This window comes from Pinus tabuliformis, chromosome 9 (genome assembly GCF_031772625.1).
Source record: "Pinus tabuliformis cultivar Carrire ecotype Pingquan chromosome 9, CPIR1, whole genome shotgun sequence".
Taxonomy (NCBI): Eukaryota; Viridiplantae; Streptophyta; class Pinopsida; order Pinales; family Pinaceae; genus Pinus; species Pinus tabuliformis.
This window is the reverse complement of record NC_142307.1, coordinates 1,522,663,614-1,522,685,947: the sequence shown is the minus strand read 5'-3', so window position 1 is coordinate 1,522,685,947 and position 22,334 is coordinate 1,522,663,614.

Here is a 22,334-nt window from a genome sequence, read left to right as displayed (position 1 = left end):
TATGCAACAGTGATTAGTAGGGTCAACGAGGACCGTTTATCAAGCACGCAGATCGACGGCCCAAGTTGAATCATAATATCACGTCGGTAAACCACAGAGGAGAGATTACAAACGGCCCATGGGTATGTGCAATATGCGATTGCGATCAATCTTATTGTGACATCGCATCGAAGCATTACAATGGAGCAGGGCCGATATAAAAATAACTCACGATAGCCAGACCTGATGGAGATATAGGTGATATTTCATATATTTTGAGATCCGGAAAACAACATTTTCCTTTGTATTTGCATTTTTAGTTAAATAAACGAAATACGAAGGAAATGTGCCGTTGCAATGAAATTAGACTCAAAAGGGTTTATGAATGCAAATATATAATATTTCAAGTCTGTCTAAAGCCATTTTATGTGGTTTTCAATGTTTTCATGTATTTTTAAAATACAAAGGAAAATCACAAAACAAGCGGGATTTCGGGCGGGCTGTAGGCGGCAAGTGGTTTTGGCCGGGCTCCACCCGAACCCATACACTCGTTGCCATGTGTCCAGTTGCCAGAGAGAGGAAGCCACCCTTTTCTGATGGTTAACTCCCATATGCATGAGCCACCTGAAATGAACCTCAGCCATTGGATCTAGATCTCTTAGATCAACGGTGGAGATGTGATAATCAATTAAAAGGCGAACCCTATAGAAGTATAGGGCGGATTTATGGATATTTGAAGTCCAATGAATAGTGTTTTGGTGGATTTTTCTCGTGTTTGAATGTATTTCTTTGTGTAAACAGAGAACAACTATTTCAGGAATTTCAAGGGCTCGGTGGTCCATTCCGTTACAGAACAGGTGGCCACCATCCCTGAAGGCGTTTAGCAATGATAGCTAACGCTCGAAGGGGGATCTGAGTAGACAGAGGCCAGGAAGCCAGAAAGCCTGAGAAGGAGAAACGAACAGACAACGCCAATATGATTTAAAGCCAAAGACTGACAGAAATAGAGACAAGCAGTGCTGAGACAGAGAGCAAACAGAGACAGAGAGTCATTGAGGAGAGTTTGTGTACTCAGAAAGACTTGGGGGATCCAAGTAAAGCCTTGTTGTTTTGTATCTATTGCGTGAGACTCAAATTGAACTCACTTTTGTAAAAACTCTACTTCTGAAGACATAATAGAGAGGTCATCACTGAAGGCTGGTCCAGGAGACATAGCCCAAGAGTGTTGGGTGAACTCCTTATTAAACTTGTTGTGTTTATGTGTGTTTGTCTATTATGTTCTTTAACTGCTTCACTGTCTATGTATTTTGCAATCTTATCGATCCATTGCACAAAGTAACATAGGCAAATCTGTGCATGTGTCTGTAATACCTTAATAATTGTTTAAGATCTCATTTTCAGATCAAGTGGTATCAGAGCTTTAGGTTTACTAAGGTTAGACAAGCTTGTGCTGGATTGTTGAATGCTAACTAGGTCAAAGCTCAAATTAGGAGAAGGAGCACTGGCTGTGGCTAACCCAGAAATTGGAAGAGTCTATCCTAGGAGGAAAATGGCAGAAGAAATCCCCTTGGAATTAGACTCTCAGTTCATGGACAGTTTCATGACCATGAGAGCCATGGTAGAAGAGATGTAACGATAATTTAAGAAAGGTTGAGGTGAAAGTACTTCAACCTCCAAACAAGACAAAGGAGCAGAGGAACCTCTTCTAGATGGCCATTTAGAAGGCAAAGGGAAAAGGGAAGAGCCTCCTCCATCAACAGCTCCTTCTAGCCCTGAAAATAAAATGAAGAAAACATCTTTGATTAAATTAGATGTAAAATTTGATTTTCCAATATATGATGGAGAATTAAATGCAGAAAAGCTAGATAATTGGATTACACAGATTGATGTATATTGTAGGGTGTAGAACATTGATTCAGAAAGGAGAAAGATTCAGTTGGCCAGCCTTCACCTTGGAGGAACTGCCCTAGTGTGGTGGGAAGGCAGGACACAAGCTAATTTATAGAAGCATGGTAAAATTCTTTCTACCTGGAGTGAATTTGTTTCTGCCATTAAAAAATAATTCTATCCACTAGCTTATATGCAACAAGCAATGATGAGTTGGCAAACTCTTCGCCAATTAAAGGGGCAAAGTGTACAAATCTCTACCTAGGAATTTAGAAAAAGAGCTTTAATTCTAGGCATTTCTCTAGACTCACCTGAAACTTTGTTGAAGTATATAGGTGGTCTGCATAGCTATTTGAGGGACACCATTCTCATGTTTAACCCTACTAGCATAGATGAGGTATCAATTCAGGCTACACATCGAGAGGCTAGAGGCAAGAATGTGAACCCAGAGATTGGGGGATCATCAAAACCCACTACAAGCAAGAACAAGGAAAAGAGGAAGCAAAAATGTAAAGAAAGGAAGGTAAACGCTGTACAAAAAGACAAACCTTCATGCACTCACTGTAAGAAGAATGGACATGATGATGAACATTGTTGGTCTTTGCATCTGGAGTTGAAACCCAAGAAGTTCGGTGGTAAGAAGAAGAAGATTTTTGCTATTATTCAGAAAGATTTGGGGTCAGACTCAGGTGATGAAACAACAGTCACAGCCACATGTATAAAAGGTAAAAATTTTAAAGAATCTACTAGTAATTCTACACAATCTATTGATAATGAAGAAAATGAGAGGAAAAGACCTGAGATTTTTCATATTAGAGTTATTTCCAAGCATCAAAAGATTGATACTTTATTTGATAGTGGATCACAAGTAAACTTGATTTTTGAAGCAATTGTAAAGAAGTTTGGACTACTAAGAACACCTCACAAGAAGCCGTATCCATTAGGTTGGGTATGTGATAAAGCAAAGCTACAAGTGACTAGACAATGTAAACTTAGGTTTGCTTTTGGGTCAAAATTTATAGATGAGGTTGAGTTAGATATAGTTCCCTTGGATATATGTGGTATTGTTTTAGGAAGTCCTTACTTGTATGATAGAAAATCCATTTTCTATAGAACTGAAAATAAGTATCAAATCACAAAATATTGAATAGAATATATTGTAAGAGCTCATTAGCTCAAAAATAACTACACTCTCATAAACTCAGGGCAGATGAAAAGGATTGTAAATTCATGCAAGCAATTTTTACTAATGGTTATAAAGGAAAAGAACCCTAATAAAACCAATGTATTTGAAGGTTGTGATGCTAAATAGAAAGCTGAGCTAGAAAAAGTTGTTTTAGAATATGATATCCTATTTCAAGAACCTAAAGGTCTGCCACCCAAAATGGAAATAGTACATGATATTCAATTGCAGCAAGATGCTCCATTGCCTAACATCAGAATGTACAGGTTATCCGCTTTAGAGAATGTAGAGATCAAGAAGCAGGTAGAGGAGTTGCTCAAGAAAGGGCTCATAAGACCAAGCACATCAGCATGTGGATCTCCAATCGTGTTGGTCAGAAAGAAAGATGGTTCATGGAGGATGTGCATTGATTACAAAGCATTGAATAAAATAACGTTAAAGAATCATTATCCTCTTCCTCGCATAGATGATCTATTAGATCAGTTGAAAGAAGTTGTTTACTTTTCCAAGTTCGACTTGCGTAGTGGGTACAATCAAGTCATATTTGCAGAACAAGATGCATGGAAGACTGCTTTCAAAACAAAGCAAGGGTTGTATGAATGGCTAGTTATGCCTTTTGGCTTAACTAATGCTCCTACCACTTTCATGAGAGTTATGAATGATGTACTCCGACCTTTTATTGATGATTTTTTAATTGTATATTTAGATGACATTCTTGTTTTCAGTCAAACATGGGAAGAACCTTTGAAGCATGTAAAGCAAACTCTAAATGTTTTGACAAGAGAAAATCTCTATGTTAAATTATCAAAATGTGAATTCGGCAAAACATCTTTGAATTATTTGGGTCATATTGTAGGGGGTGGTGAATTGAAGATAGATCCCTATAAGGTTGAAGTCATTGTGAACTAGCCTAAACCCAAATCTGCTACAAAAGTTAGGAGCTTCTTAGGAGTAGCACAATATTGGAGAAATTTTATTGCTAACTTTTCCTTGATTGCAGCTCCCTTACATGCTTTGACATGATTGAACAAGGTGTTTCAGTGGGAGGAAAACAGCAGAAAGCCATCGACACCTTGAAAGAAAAAATTAGTAGAGCACCAGTACTAGCATTTCCAGATTTTCAAAGACCATTTGAGATTGAAACAAATGCTAGTGACTATGCCATGGGAGTAGTGTTGATGCAACACGGTAAACCCATTTGTTATCATTCTGAGACTTTTAATTCTGCAGTAGCTAATTATCCCACATATGATAAAGAATAGTATGCATTAGTGCAGAGTGTGAAAAAGTGGAAACATTACCTATTGGGCAAAGAAAAAATTATACATATAGATCATCAACCACTTCAATATTTTCACTCACAAACTAAATTACAGAAATCAAGACACTATAGGTGGATGGGTTTTCTACAACAATTTAATCTTGTCATCAGATATAAGAAGGGCATACACAATAAAGTTGCAGATATGCTATCAAGACCAATCATAAATGCATCTACTATACTTAAGAATAACTCAGTATTTCATGAAAGCTACATTGAACAATATGCTCAAGATATAGATTTTAAAGATGTATATGCAACTTTAAGTCATGGCAAACAAGTAGAAGAATTGGATTATCATGTTAAGGACCAACTCTTATATCATTTGGGAAAGTTATGCATTCCTCAAACTGAAAGAGTTAACATAATTCGAGAAGCACATACTTCTCTAATATCAGGTCATTTTGGTGTAAGTAAAACAGTTGCATAGCTACAAAGGCTCTGTTATTTGCCAAGAATGCATGAAACAGTTTCTAGATATATTAAATGGTGTACCATGTGTGCTAAAAGCAAGCCCAGCAATAGAAGACTAGGCTTATACACTCCACTTCTAGTTCCTTCTCATCCTTGGGAAAGTGTTTCCATGGACTTTGTTGGGGGATTGCCAAAATCTAGAAAAGGTCATGATTATTTATATGTTATTGTGGACAGGTTCAACAAAATGTGTATTTTAATACCTTGTAATAAGCAGATTACAGCTGAACAAATAGAAAAGTTGTTCTTTCAGCATGTATGGGTTCATTTTGGGTTACCCACTTCTATTGTCTCTGATCGAGATTCCCGATTTGTTGGGAAGTTTTGGTCAAGTCTATGGGAGTTAATGGACACCAGATTGAAGAAGAGCACAAAATTTCATCCACAAACACATGGCCAAATAAAGGTGGTCAACAAGATAGTGATCCAGTTGCTCAGAGGCTATTGCAGCAAGCATCCCAAGCTTTGGGATGAACATTTGTGTTATGTGCAACATGCTTACAACTGTGCTAAACACTCTTCTACACAAAGATCTCCTTTTGAGACATGTTTTGGTTTTACACCAAGGTCTCCCTTAGATTTTGTCTTTAGTAAAGACATAGCAGTTGATGGACACAATAATGTGGACAAAGCAACCAAGTTCATTGAACAGATCCAAGAAATTCACCAGGTAGTGCAGGAATAGCTGGAATAGAGCTAGGCCAAGTACAAGGCGAGGCATGACAAGCATCGAATTGAGCATAGCTTCCAAGTTGGTGATCAAGTCTGGTTGTACATCAGTAAAGACAGAATGAAAGGTGAAGGTAAGAAGCTGAAGCCAATAAGGTATGGGCCTTTCAAGATACTTGAGAAAATTGGTGAGAATGCTTTTCACCTTGATTCACCAGCTTACATGCACATCTATTCAGTAGTTAATGCAGGGAACTTGAGACTGCTTGAACCTTCATTGGTTGAAGATCCAGAAGAGAAAATTTAGATGCCTTCTATTGATGATCTGTTGCCTAAATATCTCAATGAATTGCACGAAGATATAGTTCTAGACAGGAAGGTGAGAACTAGTTGTAGAGGGGATGTTGAGTACCTCATAATCGGACTCAAGGGTTCAAAACCAAGCAGTGCAAGATGGATAGAGATTGGACAAGTGAGGAAGTTGTATCCTCACTTGATTGATGCTTAAAAGCTAAATTTTGGTGGTCCAAAAGCTTTTTTAGTGGGAAGGCATGATCCAAATGGATCTCAGAAAACCCTCTAAGTCTTCTAAAGATCAAAACTATCGCATGAGAAGAACTTTTAGAAAAGTTGGATAACACTATCAAGAGGTAAAAACATAAAGAAAACAATGAAATGAAGCATATCTAAGGTCAACAGAGCAATGAATAGGAGCCATCGGATCTGGTTGATCAACTGTCCAGATCCAATTGGAAAATCACAATCGGCGGTGGCAAGCGGAGGCTATTGGCAGAGACCACATGGAATATGTGATAGCGATCAGTGGAGTCAACGAGGACCATCAATCAAGCACACAGATCGACGGCCCAAGTTGAATTGCAATATTGCGTCGGAAAACCACAGAGGAGTGCTTACAAATGGCTCGGGGGTATGTGCAATATGCAATTGCGATCAATCGCATCGCAACATTGCATCGAAGAATGACAATGGAGCAGGGCCAATATAAACATAACTCACAATAGCTAGACTCGATGGAGATATAGGTGATATTTCATATATTTTGAGATCTGAAAAATGACATTTTCTTTTGTATTTTCGTTTTTTATTAAATAAATGAAATACGAAGGAAATGTGTGGATGCGATGAAACTGGACCTGAAAGGGTTTATGAATGAAAATATATAATATTTCAAGTCTGTTTAAAGCCATTTTACAGGGTTTTTCAATGTTTTCATGTATTATTAAAATACAAATGGAAATCAAAAAACAAGCGGGATTTCAAGTGGGTCGTAGGTGGTAAGTGGTTTTGGCCAGGCTCTGCCCGAGCCCATACACTGGCTGCCACATGTCCAAGCACCAAAGAGAGGAAACCACCCTTTTGAGGAGGTTAACTCCCATACACATGAGCTGCCCAAAATGAACCTCAGATGTTGGATCTAGATCTCTCAGATCAATGCTGGAGATGCGATAAGCAATTAAAAGGCGGACCTGATAGAAGGATTGGGCGGATTTATGGATATTTGAAGTCTGATGAACAGTGTTTTGGCAGATTTTTCCCGTGTTTGAATGTATTTCTCTGTGTAAACACAGAACGACTATTTTTGGAATTTCAAAGGCTTGATGGTCCATTCTATTACAGAACAGGTGGTCACCATCCCTGAAGGTGTTTAGCAATGATTTCTAATGCATAGAGGGGGATCTAAGCAGACAGAGGTCAGGAAGCTAGAGAGCCCGAGAAGGAGAAATGAATAGATAGCGCCGATTGGCTTTAAAGCCATAGACTGACAGAAATAGACACAAGCAGTGCTGAGACAGAGAGCAAACAAAGACAGAGAGTCCGTGAGGAGAGTCTGTGTACTCAGAAAGACTTGGGGGATTGTTTTGGGAAAATTTAGTGTTTCTACAAACACCTTGTTATAGACATTTTTGTGCCTTACAGCTCTAAGCATGAAATGTCCATAAACCAAGGGATCCTAAGTCCCTAAAAGTGTTGTTCTGACCCCTAAAGGAACAAGGTCAACAAATTACAGCTTCTCCCAGAAGTTCTCCACCAGAAACTACTCAGAATCAGTCAAATCAGGATCATTTCAGCTGCTCCACTAGCTAGTTGCGTTGCATAGCACCCAAGTACACTAGCTAGGTGCGTTGCAATGCACCTAAATGCACTACCAGGGTGCGTTGAGCGGGAAATGACAAATGGCAGTGTCATTCTGCGAGGTGGACAGACAATGCAAGCTTCCAGAATCTTCCCCAATGACACTTGCCTCACTGAGTTCGACCAAGGATGAGTAAGAGGCTCTCAGTCTCCAAGTGGAAGCAAGAACTGACAGAGAGAAGCCACTAGTCAAATCATAAGCTGACTCATCCTCTTTGCACACATCTATATATGGATCCCTCATCCCAGAGATCCAGAGGCTGGAATTTTGTACATTGCAGAGAATTGCTATTGGTTTTGAGATAGATATCAGAGTATTGGGTGATTTATGCTTTGTTGGAGGTGAAGAGGGGATTCCTTTGCTGGGAGGATGATGCTGGATCAGGAATCATCGGTTGTAACTCCTCCTGGATCTTCTTTTTATATCAATAAAACTATTTGAGTTTCTCCTACATGCTTGTGTATCATTGATGTTTGTTATATTTGCATGTTTAGCTTAAATATGATCCTAAGCTATTTATGAATATAAATCCATGTCTTTGTGTAGTTTTCTTCTTCTGTGATCTTACAGGAACTTGGTGAAGCTGGGAAAGTAAGGGAGCAGGTAGCTGGAAGCTGTCAAAGAGGAGAGAGATTGGATCAAAAGGACTAGCGCAAGACACAGGTTGGTTCATCCTATTCCTCTTCGTTTATAGTTCATAAAGAAGAATACGAAAGTAGTTTTCCTTGTTTGTTTCTAAGGTCACTGTCACACCTTAGTGGGATAGGGTCGTTCTGAGTAGACACTTTTCCCATTAACAAAATGGCGACTCCACTGGGGATCGTGTCTAGTTAGTTTGTTTGTGTTTCTCTTGTTGTTTGTTTCATAAACATAGAAGTAGCAATCGAACTGCATTTGCCATTAACAAATGCAAAGTAGACATCTGCTACTTCAATCCATTCACTGGATTTGTTTATGATTTGAACAGCTGATTCACAAATGATCTGATTACCCTTTGTGATAGCTCTTAGACCTCCTTTAAATCTACCCTCTGATTGTGCATTACTGATTGCTTTTACTCGGCCAAAAACCATAGATTAAACTGCAAACCGTGACCCAGAACCCGGATAGAATTCTCGTTTCTGCCCCAGCGCAGGCTCTGTGAAGAGATTTTGCATTTCAACGCAGTTCCCGAGAGGGATACCTACGCTACAATCTAGTTTCTCTGTGTAACAGGTGCGCTGATCAGCCTAGCCCTGTGCAGCTGAGGTTCTTTGCTTCATTTTTTCAGTTTTGTCTCTGATTTTTGCAGCCTGTGATCAGTGTGTGTCTGTTTAAAAACCCCTTTTCTTTGCCTTAATTCTGCCTCCTTTGTACAAAAAGACTGTAGATGTTCTTTGTGTGTTTGTTACATCATTTACAGTTTTCCATTGAAAAAGTAGAATAGTCATACTGTCGTCCTTTGATTTAGATCTGTCGTAAGTGTCGATTTTGATCTTAGGATAAAGTTTATTTGTTGTTGACAGTCGATTATGCTTTTACTTTTGCCTTTGGTTTGAATTTGTGACTTTCTAGTGTCAAAACGAGTATTTATTTCAAAATCATAAAGTGTCGTAATCATCTCTACCTTTTGATTTCGAAAAGAAGCTTGTTTGTGTTTGTCACTTGAAAGAAAATTCAGATTTGTACATCAACTTTCCTTTTAGGCATCAATATTAAGAAAGTGAAAAAAAATACATGCATATGTGCATTTGCATATTGATAGTCTGTTTGGCTTGATTTAGGAAAAGTGCATTTACAGTGTGCTCTTTTCTCTTTGAGAAAAGATTGTGTCTTTCTTTTCCCCTTGTAGCTAGGATTTTCATTGCTGAAAAGAGATAAAAGTTTGCTTATCATCTTTAGATTGCATTTTAGGAATTACATCTACATCTCGTGGTGATCCAAAAAGGCAAACTTCTAAGAAAGATCAACTTAAAATAAATTGAATGAATCTAACAACGCTTTGGAACTTAACGCACAACATTTAGAGCTCTAGGCTAGAGACGTATTCCGGCGTCGTAAAGCCTGGTAACTGTTGTCCTCACTGATGGTTGGGTGATTCCTCCACTTTGAGACGATAAGTGCCAGTACGGACTTGTGCTCCCATGTACCGTCGAGTATATATTGGGAGACCCCTATAGGCTTAAAACCTTTTATCCATAGGAAGCCATGTCAACCGCCCTACTGATCGCAATGCACCGAACACAGCATTCGGGAAGATTGACTGCCGTACCGTAAAAAGTATTTTGCAGTTTTGCGATTGGTTTGGTACTCCCTCTACCTAGATCTCCAGAGCAGTCCCTTTCGTTCCTTTTCAGACTCCTTAACGGAAAAGGTCCATCTAAGCACTTGTCACTTCAGGCTCATTAAAAATCGAAGGAGACTAGAGTCATCTTTTGTTTCTTCTCGACTCTTAAAAATTGAAAAAACAAGTTGTGTCAAAGCGTCTAAAAATTTATTTTAAACGGAATATTCATACCCTTTTCCTACGTTGATCTTAGGTTGAGAAAATGGAGTCTACCAACCAAGGAATTCCCCTTGGTGGAAATCCTAGTCCCTTCTCCTCTTGGGGAGATGTTGGTGCACCCCATATGGCAACATTGTCGCTTCCAGGACTAACTATTGGCTTACCAGTATGGCTCTTCTCAACCAATGTCGTTCAGAACACCACCATTCCTGAACAATTGAATCAGCAATTAGACGAGTCCAGAGTTTCCCACCAACCTTCTACTTCCTCTAATTCTTCCTCTCCTCCTTCCTCTTCGCTTGATGGGGATCGCAAAGCCAAAAGTCAAGTTCCTAAGGAGAAGAAGGAGAAGAAGAAGAAAGAGAAGAAGAAGAAGGAGCCAAAGACGAATGGGGGAAAACGAGTGTCATCTAACGAAAATCCACACACTGCACCAACCAGGCCTAAATCGCCATGTGTCATTTGTAAAGGAGACCACTTTCACAGAGATTGTCCTTGCATCCCTCGGATACTAAGGGACTGGTCTCCTCGTTTGCACAATCCGGTGTCATCAACCTCTGATGATCATGTTGAAAACACACTGTCAACTAGAGAAAGTGAAGCCCAAGACAAAAAGGGAAAGCTAGATTCCCCTGTAAACTGTGCGAAGGCAATCATGCTGTCCACCGTTGTCCCTTCTTAGACGAAGCGAAAAGAGTTTTTGATGATCGTCCGATTTCACCGTTACGACTTCCTCCTAGATATAAAAAACTCTTGCTGAGTCCGTCGCTAGTTGAGAATCCAGCTGGCCCGCTCAAGTGGTCGGCTGAAGCGCCTATCATCAAAGATAAACCACCTGAATCCATACCAAACGAAAGTCAAAAGGTCGAGGCGGCAGTTGACCCGGTCTTGCCTTCAGAGGTTTTATCTTCGGATGATACAGTCACTGAAGAGAACAAGGATGACACCGTCCAAATTCTCTTCATCAACACAGACTCCGACGAACATGGGGGCAATCTACCCATTCCCTTACCGCAGGAGGGAAGTTCGCCAGGGCCATACCCAGCCGTCTACTCAGTCCCACCTGCAAGCAACCTAGTTGTCTCCTTCGACTGGAATCAACTAGGCAGACCCCGTTTACCAGCAAGTGTACCATTCCAAATTATCGTTTAGATATATAGAATGGTCATGGCTGCTACCATCATAGATGAGGGGGCTTCTGTGAGTATCCTTTCCTCTATTGCTTGGAAAGCGCTTGGTTCGCCATCGCTTTTGCCTGAGATGAGAAATCTGACAGGCTTTGATAAAGGAACCAATCGACCATTAGGGATCCTTCCCGATGTGCCCATAACATTGAGAAGGAAGACAGTTCAAATGAACGTAATGGTTGTTCAACGACCCTTGGATTATAACCTACTCCTTGGACGAGACTATATTTATTGCATGGGAGCCATCGTCTCCTCACTCTTTAGAGTAATGTGTTTTCCGCACGAAGGAAGAGTGGTCAAGCTCGTGGACCAGCTTTCATTTCCCGGATCACGCATAGCAAATAGTCATATACCATCCCTAAATGATCTCTTCACGCAAGAAATGTCTCAATCCCCAGTCTGTCCTTCCGATGAGCGCGAGTAATTCGGAGGGATATGACTGAAACCCAGGGGGCATGCATCCTGGTCTGCTTCGGCAGGAAAACTTCGGGTATAGGGTAGGTTTCCGCGGGAGAATATGACTAGTCTGTACCCCGTCCGTGATTGGAAGAGGGGTTATTCTAGAATAAGATTCTCTTGTCAAAGTTATGTGAGTTAGCGGGCATCGTTGCTCACCTTTGTTTATCTCGGTAGACATCGCCGAAGAAGTGTTTTGTTTACGCCGTAAATAGAACAATCTTTGGGTAACCTGTAAGAGGTAATACCCTTCCTGATAAAACGAATGTTTTGTCAGCTCGAATAGAGGGTGACCCTTCCTGATAAAACGAATGTTTTGTCAGCTCGAATAGAGGGTGACCCTTCCTGATAAAACGAATGTTTTGTCAGCTCGAATAGAGGGAGACCTCGAAACTCTGTTTTATACCTGGGGGCATGCAAACCCTTTGGAATGCAAGCGAGAGGCGACTATTTATTTTTTAAATTCTTAGGACCTCTAACCCTTTAAACTCATAGGATTAGTCGTCACCTAACTTGCATAAAGAAAGGATGTGGGGAAAAACTCTAAAAATTGCCAATTTTATATGAGACATTCTTATCATATGACTGGATTAATCGAGTAGTTTTAGCGCATAGTTCAAGCTCGTTAAAAAATAAACATAAGACATGAGCAAATGTTTCCACCCGCGTTTAAGCTCGTTAAAAAATGAACTATTCCCCGGAAAATAACCACCGTGAATGAAGCATTTCAGCCATTAAAGCCTTGGTCGTGTTTGCACCATCACCTCCACTTTTCCATTGGCCGATCATTCACCTCCATTTGATTGTTTACCCATTTTGAGGAACAGCTGCGAAGAGTGATTTCACTAGCCATCCTTGTGACACTGCCATGATTGGAAAATTCCAAACCTTACCTGGAATCAGCTGCTACCCATTTTATCACTCGTTCCTCAAAAGACGAGTCTTCTTTAAGCTCTTTTCAACTGACTCGTAAAATATGAAAAGATTGCCGAGTTTTGGCCTTCCAGCTCGTTAAAGCGATCGGAAGTGCTATCCCTCCTTTAGATTTTAATCTTTTTGGACTTGAGGGATTATTGCACAAAAAGATCGAGCGCTTGTTTTGTTCAGCTCGTTAAAACTATCTAAAATTCATCCCTTCTGTATTGTTTTATACTTTTTCGGACTTAAGGGATTAGATGACGAAAAAGGAATTTTGGAGTTACCTTTACGTACCTTTTCAAACTCTCTAAAAATGAAAGGGACTGAGTTATATTTGTCGTTAAACTCGTTAAAAAGATTAATAGCGACAAACTTGTCTTTAGACGAGAACGAGTTTCACTATCGCTAGGCTCATTAAAACATAGTGATGGGTTTGCCCGAAGGGCAAATTATAGAACAAGCATATGTTATCCTCCTCAAGCTTGACAAAAATAAAGAGGTACTGGTCAGCAATGACTGGGGAAAAATTGGGAAGAAACTCAAAGAATCTTTATTGGTAGCAAGTCGCTCTTGAACATGACACTTCCACTACGTGCCTGAGTCAGGTTGGGTTGTTTCAATCACCGGTCACATCGCCATTGTCACGCCATACCATCCACATTTGGGGTAAATGCTACCAATCCATCACATAAGTGTCGTCGACATGTTCAAGAGAAGTCATCCAGAGAAGTCACCTGTGTCCCATCCACTACCATACATTATACTTCATTCTTTCATGACCGCCATCCTGAACCATATATCATCAGATCGTTTTCACCTCCATCAAAATCATTTGCTCCATTCCGTGTCATTGATGTGGGATTCATCAAGGCCCTCCTTTGACGAATCGCTTCTTGTCGACATCGGCTCATTATCCAAGAAGTTGATCTAGGAACACCCCATTCAGTACTTTGAAGCTTGCATGCCTCAATAGCAAGTTTCTCACTTCCGGCGACAGGTATACATCAATGACCTTCGACCGAGAGATTTTGCGTGGTGTTCGACGCCAAGTCCTTTATTCACACCACGTGAATTGTACTGCAGTACCTTGAGGGTCATCATCATTATCGGTGATTCCTCTCGCGCTTGTTAACAGTTTACATCATTGACTGGTAATCAAGCGATGTCTTTCCATGTTCTACTTCAAAACATTTCTCACATGGATCGACTTGTACTTCGAGTGAAGATCGAACGAGATTGAAGACCCCGGATCTAGTTTCATCCATCCAGGCTGCGATATATATTCAGGAAAATAAAGACATGGAAATGTACAGCATTGCAGCACAGATAATCATCTTACCAAAAGGATGATGGCTCTATCAGAATCATCTGTCTACCATCAGACGATTGTCTGTCCTATGTACATGAAAATGAATTTATAAAGCTGAGCATGGGAATGCCCACCTCAGCTAGATCATGAAAACAGTATGAAGATAATGTATTGTATTGTATCTTATTACAGGTCTCCTCCCAGCATTGAAAGAACTTTGGATCCTCCTAATAAAGCATTTCACCCGATAAACGGCCTCATACTTTAGGGGGCAACTGTTATAGACATTTTTGTGCCTTACAGCTCTAAGCATGAAATGTCCATAAACCAAGGGATCCTAAGTCCCTAAAAGTGTTGTTCCGGCCCCTAAAGGAACAAGGTCAACAAATTACAGCTTCTCCCAGAAGTTCTCCACCAGAAACTACTCAGAATCAATCAAATCAGGATCATTTCAGCTGCTCCACTAGCTAGCTGCGTTGCATAGCACCCAAGTACACTAGCTAGGTGTGTTGCAATGCACCTAAATGCACTAACAGGGTGCGTTGAGCGGGAAATGACAAATTGCAGTGTCATTCCGCGAGGTGGACAGACAATGGAAGCTTCCAGAATCTTCCCCAATGACACTTGCCTCACTGAGTTCAACCAAGGATGAGTAAGAGGCTCTCAGTCTCCAAGTGGAAGCAAGAACTGACAGAGAGAAGCCACTAGTCAAATCATAAGTTGACTCATCCTCTTTGCATACATCTATATATGGATCCCTCATCCCAGAGATCCAGAGGCTGGAATTTTGTACATTGCAGAGAATTGTTGTTGGTTTTGAGATAGATATCAGAGTATTGGGTGATTTATGCTTTGTTGGAGGTGAAGAGGGGATTCCTTTGCTGGGAGGTTGATGCTGGATTAGGAATCATCAGTTGTAACTCCTCCTGGATCTTCTTGTTATATCAATAAAACTATTTGAGTTTCTCCTACATGCTTGTGTATCATTGATGTTTGTTATATTTGCATGTTTAGCTTAAATCTGATCCTAAGCTATTTATGAATATAAATCCATGTCTTTGTGTAGTTTTCTTCTTCTGTGATCTTACAGGAACTTGGTGAAGTTGGGCAAGTAAGGGAGCAGGTAGCTGGAAGCTGTCAAAGAGGAGAGAGATTGGATCAAATGGACTAGCGCAAGACACAGGTTGGTTCATCCTATTCCTCTTCATTTATAGTTCATAAAGAAGAATACGAAAGTAGTTTTCCTTGTTTGTTTCTAAGGTCACTATCACACCTTAGTGGGATAGGGTCGTTCTAAGTAGACACTTTTCCCGTTAACACACCTAACCATCTATACCTAGTAGCTAGTCTAGAAACAACTGACAAAGTAATTCAATGCCTCTTCTATAATCAACAGATAAGAGGAGGAGGAAAAGAAACCAACCTGTAAATTTTGCTTGCTCCCTCTCTCCTTTGACCTATTTCTCTACTCCTTTCTGTACTTAACTCGCTTGGAAAGTACATGCACACAAGCCGAGACAGAAACCCATCAAAGCATACAATAAAGATCTGTTAATTAAACATATCATAGAATCCAAAATATGATGTACATCATATAAGAACATGAATGGAAAAAGCTTTGAATTCTTTATTGATAAAAGGAAAGATTACAACCCATGAATGTTCATGCTTGATTCAGTGTCTTCCTTCCAGTTTCAATCCCTTCTCTCCTCATGAAGCAACAATTCGACATCATTACAATACTCTTACTAATCTCATTCAAACAACATCTCCTTAGCTCAAGAAATTACAACCTACACCAGCCTTTGAATACATGGTCAATTTATAGCTGAATGGAGGAGGTTATATAAACCATTAATGGCCCTCATGAATGCTCTACCAAAATTGGGAGGTGGTTCCATGGAGAAAGGGATAATGGATTGAGGTTCATTCATCCTCTTCCTCATTCAAATGCGAGCTCAATCAACCTGGAAACTTCTAGAAGTATCCATTGGATGAGGAATCCAATGGATTCATTTAAAAAATTCGATGAATCTCACTCAGCATAGGTGAAACAAAGGCTAAGTGCACTGTAGCACACCCAGTCAGTGCAGTCTCTACATTGCAATGCAGCCGGATAGAAGGCTACCTGCGTTGATCTCCTTAGGGACACTTTTTGGATGAATGGTGTCATGGAAACTCTTGGGAGGCAAGAATGATGTAGTTTGAACTCATTAGGGAATGAAAACAACTGAATTAAGGCTTGATGGACCCTAATAATATGGATCTGGAAGTCAGGATTGATGTGCCCAAATTGACCTGTAACAGTTGCCCCCTAAAGCATGAAGTCGAAAATAAACATGTCGAGTGAAATGCTTTACCATTTGGAGAGAAGCTTTCGAAGTGGAAGGAGACCTGCATTAATTACAATACAAATATCATGATAATTTGATTTTTTCTCACGAACTAATTAAGGGAAGGCATACCCATGCTCAGCTTATAAACTTTCATTATATGTACAAATATAGTCGTCTGTAGATATAAACCCATGAATGGATGACCATGAATGTAAGGCCATTGTACATTTGATATAGTACTCCTGAAAATATATATCGCAGCTTGGATGGATGAAACTAGATCTAGGGTCTTCAATCTCGTTCAATCTACACTCAATGTACAAGTCTAACCATGTGAATAGATGATTTGAAGTCGAACATGAAGAGACATCATTTGATTACTAGCCAATGATGTAATCCTTTAACAGATGCGAGAGGAATCACCGATAATGATAATGACCCTCAAGGTACTGTAGTAAATTTCGCATGGTGTGAATAAATGATTTGATGTCGAACACCATACGAAGTCTTTTGGTCGAAGGCCAGTGATGTCAACCTATCGCCAAAAGTGAGAAACCTGCCATTGATGTATGCAAGCCTCAAGGTACTGAAGGGGTGTTTCTAAGTCAACTTCTTGGATGATGTGCTGATGTCGACAAGAAGTGTTAATAAATTTACTACATAAAATAAATAGTTACTAAGAGAAATAAATATAAAAATAGCCAGCAACAACCATAAACACACAAATGTTTATCCGGGAAAACCTCAAATCCGGGGAAAAACCCAACCTAATAAGATCTTATTAGCATTGGCCAAAACCTTGGCCAATCCGACCAAGTGAGCCTTTACCGCTCACCTCCAGGTCTTGCATTACAATGAAGTCCTTCCAGCCTTTAATAAGCTCCATTACATATAATACCATGGGCATAATACTATGGGTGCACAATACCATGTGCCCTAAAACCATCACTATTTAACCTGGTCAACTTTGACTCTATCCTGAGTCAAGTTTACCTAACAATTCCCGTCTTAAACTTGAGTTGCGGTTCCTTGACTAACTCCAGCCAAACCTGTTAAGTGAGACAATCCCGCCCACTCTATCTCTTAACCCCCTCAAAGTTTTTATCTGGGGTATTGTTAATCCGAAATCTCCCCTATCACCTAGGTCTAACCCAGATTTACCAGTGATCACCGAGTGGTACACATGCCTTAACAAGACGTACAATGGTATGCCCATTTACATGCAATAATTTTGACTTCATTAATTTTTTTTTGTTTATTGCCTCTGTTATAGCTCCAAATCTCACTCTTATGGTTTGTGATGCTGTACTCATGGCCTAGGGCAACCCCTCCTTCCAAACCTGGTCCTAAAATTTAAAAAACAGTGTTTTATTCCTTATACGCGACATTGCCCTGAGTTAAACGCGTGTATACGCGGGTATGTGTATATCCAACCCGCGTGTATGTATTAAAACACTTAAAAAAATATAAAATTCCTTCTTTTCGGGCGGAGATCGCGGGTTTTACCTGCTGATCACCTGTTAGTGCCCGTGGCCCAACTGTTCCCAACCAACTCTTAACTAAAAAACTACTTTGGAGATGGTATAAAAAGACCTCAAAGGGAAGGCCTAAAGGAGAGGGGAGAATAGAGAGAAAGGTTATTATGCTGAGATTTTTCCCTTGACCAGGTCTGAAGTCCCTTGTGCCTTCTGCACTTCCCCCATTTTGTACAGGAAACCTTTGTTTCCTTGTGTGTTGATGATCATACACCATTTATGACATCATGGAGAGAGTCATGGAAGGAGTTTTGTTAGAGGCTTGAGGCTAGAACGGATCCAGAAGGAAGCTTTGCTTGGAGCCTGCTGAAGGTGACTCAGGTGAACATATTCCTTTTTATGTACTTTATTTGTCTATAATAAAAGAAACACATGTCTTGGTTCCCGAAATCAATCTTCTTTATGTTAATGATATTCATGTTTTGAATTCATGTTTAAATGGTTGTTTAGATTTCATAACTAACTACCTTTCTTTATAACATGAAGATGGTTTCTTTATAAGTTTTTGTCCATATACTGTTGTGTTCTTTCAATTGTTTGTTTTGCAGGACAAAAGAGAAGAAGGGAACTCCAAGAAGGGTTTGGACCCTAAAGGCCTTCTCAAACGTAGGACCAAAGGTACATACCCTTATCATAGAATTTGCTTATAATAGCATAATGGCTGTATGAATGCATGTTTCTTTGAATAGACAACTTTCAGTCTGCTAGGGTTTCACCCAAAAAGCCCTAGGGGAGCAATTCCCTCTACCAGAATTGGCGACTCCACTGGGGACAACACTCTTGTTGTTCCTAGTTTGGGTGTTTTTCAAGCCAATCAGGGCTCAGCTGCCTTGTCTGCTTGTTGTTACTGTCTGGTCTGTTCTTGAATTTTAAGCTTTGCCAGTTTGTTCAGTTTGTCTTTTTTATTTTTCTTGAAGCTTTTCATATACGCTTTTTTTCTTAGATACAGAGGCGTATATACGCTTTTTTATTTGAGTGAACCTGCGTAAACGCAGATTTCCTCAAACACAGTCGCGTATACACGCAATCTGTACTACAGTACAGTCGCGTATATATTCTAATTTTCAAGATTTGTAAATCTCTTTGGCCTCTGAAGGTTTGTCTGGTGGTTTGAGTCAGTCTGAAACAGTCATTTTCCAGTATCAGTTATTTGTTTTACAGCAAGCATCTCATTCTGAATTCTCTCTGATTATAAGGAGTGTTGGTCTTGTTTTTTGTTGTTTGTAACGTCCTCGTTTTTGGCTAAAGCACGCAAGATTTCTTGCTAGGAATCTTGGTTGCTCTGTTTCATCAGGGTAGGAAGATTGTATTCAATCTTTGTGTTAATCTTGCTTTTGGTGACTTTTTGTTTGCTTGACAAAATCGCTTTTTGTGACCATCTACTTCTTTGTTTCATGAAAGTTGTTGTTTGACACTTTCTTGGAATTTGTCTTTTTGATCTTTTTGGTTTTCATTGCCAAAGCTTTCATTGCTGCTTTTGATTGTTAAGAGCGATTTTAAACACATTTATTTTTGTTGAGTTTTCATCCATTGAGTGATGTCAATTCGCAAAAGTGTTTGATTGCCTATTCTTCAATCACAAGTTTCAGTGTTGAGAGCATCTTTTGAAAAGACTCTTTTGTTTGTTGCTTTGAAGAAAATCTTTTGAAAATCTTAGTTTTGCTTTCTTGAACTTGCTTTTCATTTGGTTTCCTTTTAGTGAAGTGAAAGTGCTTTATGTTTGTCTTAGTACTTGTTTTTAGTGTTTAGACGAAATGGATGGTAACATCTCATATTCCATCTAGGCATTTTAAGTGGCAAGATAAAGATTGATAAGCAAGCAACTTTCATTTTTTGTTGCATCAACATATATTTGTTGCATTAGGATAGATTTGCATATCCTTTTAGGCATCCATAGTTTTGCTAACTTTTGTGAGTGTGGAGTTTGAAAAGAAAAAGAAAATTTGTTTATTTGAAGTTCCTCTGAACCCTGTAGAGATTACTTTTCATCGAAAAACGAAAAAGTGCATATGCATGTAGTTAAGTTTTGATTAATTTCTTTTGCGTCAAAAAACACCACTAGTTTCACTTCCGTTACCTTGTGACTTAAAGAACAGCCTAATAAAATCAAGCGCTAACTAAAATTCACTAGAACTTTTTGTTTTAGTCAGTTACACCAACAAGATTAGGATTTTAGGGCCTTGGATTAGGCGAGTGGAGAGTTAACTCTCCAAGGCCATATAAACGTCAAACGTAGGAGTCTGAATAACGAGAGAAAATCCAATAGCGTTAGGAAGACCAGGAAAGCTCCGGATCTGGGAGTTAAGCACGAGGGTCTGTGAAGACAGGGAAGAGAGATACCCCCTCTCCTACTTGTCTGAACTTACCTCACGACTGTTCCGCCTGGCTTCTGCGACGAGTTGGTATCCATAGTTGCTGCTCCTAGGGAACTACACAGGTGGCTGCGGAGGGGAATCCCGTGGCACCTGAGGTTGACGTTGCATCACTCTCGACAGTACTACTGGAGGGCACCCTTGCGAAGCTTGGGGGCTTGCACCGGCGCAGGCTGTTGTTAGGAGGTCAGCGTAACTTCCTCTGTTACCTTCGTTGATAGGACTGGGCCGTCATTATCCCAGACTATCTTCGGAAGGCCCTGACTCCACTTTCTTGTATTTGGTGTCCAATCCTCATCACCTGGAGCGGAAATACTCGGAAGTTGTTTGACTGGCTGTATCTTTAGGGACTTTATAGTGTGTGCTCTTTGTTCCTTGTATATAGTTGGCTTTAGGTATTTTTGTCTAGTCACGTTTGGACTTTGTGTTCTGAGTGACCGGCTTACCACTCTACCAATCTTGAAAGGCTTTGGTCATTCTTTCAGAAGTTGTGGAGTTGCCTCCTCAAGGGCAAAGGTTTTGATTGCTTATTCATATTCCTTGAAGAGTTATTTCTACAGTCCCGTGGGGAAGGGTCTTTGGATCAGTTTAATATGGCTAATATTCCTGTGGAAACCAACCAAGGTACCCTTCCAAAATGGGATCCTTGTGCTTTTCCTTTCTTTGGAAACGTTGGTATACTCCCTTGATGGCCACTTTGAATATTCCTGGGTTGAATGTTGGACTACCCGTTTGGCTGTGGTCCACTCCGAATATTCCGAATGCTCTTGAAGCTTCTCAGTTGAATGCTTTATTTCAAGGGCATTACATGGGTGCTAATTGTTCATCTTCTTTCAAAGAGAAATTGGGATTCTTCTTCTCCTCCTTCTTGTAACAAGAAATCTAAAAAAAGGAGAAAAAGGAAGTCAAAGAAGAAGAATAAGTCTATCCTTTCATCTTCAACCTCTGCAAGTCATGTTGGAGATGAGCCTTCAGCCACTGCTAGTCATGCTGGGGGCACAAGTCTAGTCACTGCAAGTCACACTAGCACTTCATCCTCAACCTCTGCCAGTCATGTTGGAGATGAGTCTTCAGCCGCTGCAAGTCATGCTGGGGGCATGAGTCTAGTCACTGCGAGTCATACTAGCAAAGAGTCACCGACCTCTGCAAGTCATGTTCAGGACTCTCCGCAAACCACTGCTATTCATGTTGGCGGAATGGAGGTTGATAAGAAACCTGGACGTAGAAGTTTTAAACCTAAGTTCCCTTGTAAGATATGCAAGGGAGACCATCTTACTCATTTATGCCCTGGTATTCTAGAGGTTCAAAGGATATGGTCTAAGTCTGAAAGTAATTCTACTCCTAAACCTGATATGGTTTCTCATCAATCCCATCAACCATTGGTTGATAATGTGGTAAAGCCAGTGCAATCGCTGGCCGATTACACTCCTCTTTTGGGGGGTGAAGTACATAACAAAAGAGTCTGTTTGATCTCTAGTACAGAGTCTTCTGGTATAGGGGGCATTCCGATTTCTTCAAATGTTCCCCCTCCAAGTTCTAAGAGTGTTTCCTTTGATTGGGATAGTCTTGTTGAGCCTCGTCTTCCTTCCGTTGCACCTTTCCAAATAAAGGTCAGAGTTAATTCCACAAATGTCTATCGATGTATGGTGGATGAAGGATCCTCTGCAAGTATTATATCCTCTTTGACTTGGAAAGCTTTGGGTTCCCAAAGTCGTTGACAGCTCAGAGTCAGTTGTTACTATGATAGAAGACCTGGTGAATCTATGGGTGTTCTTCCTCAATTGCCTATCACTTTAGGTGGGAAGACTGTCTTAATCGATATGATGGTGGTTGATAGCCCTTTAGACTTTAATATGCTACTTGGGCATGATTGTCTATGCTATGAATGTTGTGGTGTTTCACTCTTTCGAGTAATGTGCTTTCCTCATAACGGGAATATTGTCACTATTGATCAGCTTGCATCTGATAATCACACCTAATTCGACTTTACTGCGAATGCCCTTGGTTTGTTCCAAGTGTTCAAGTAGACTCTACCCCGCCACGGTGGTGAATTATGTGGCATTGAGTC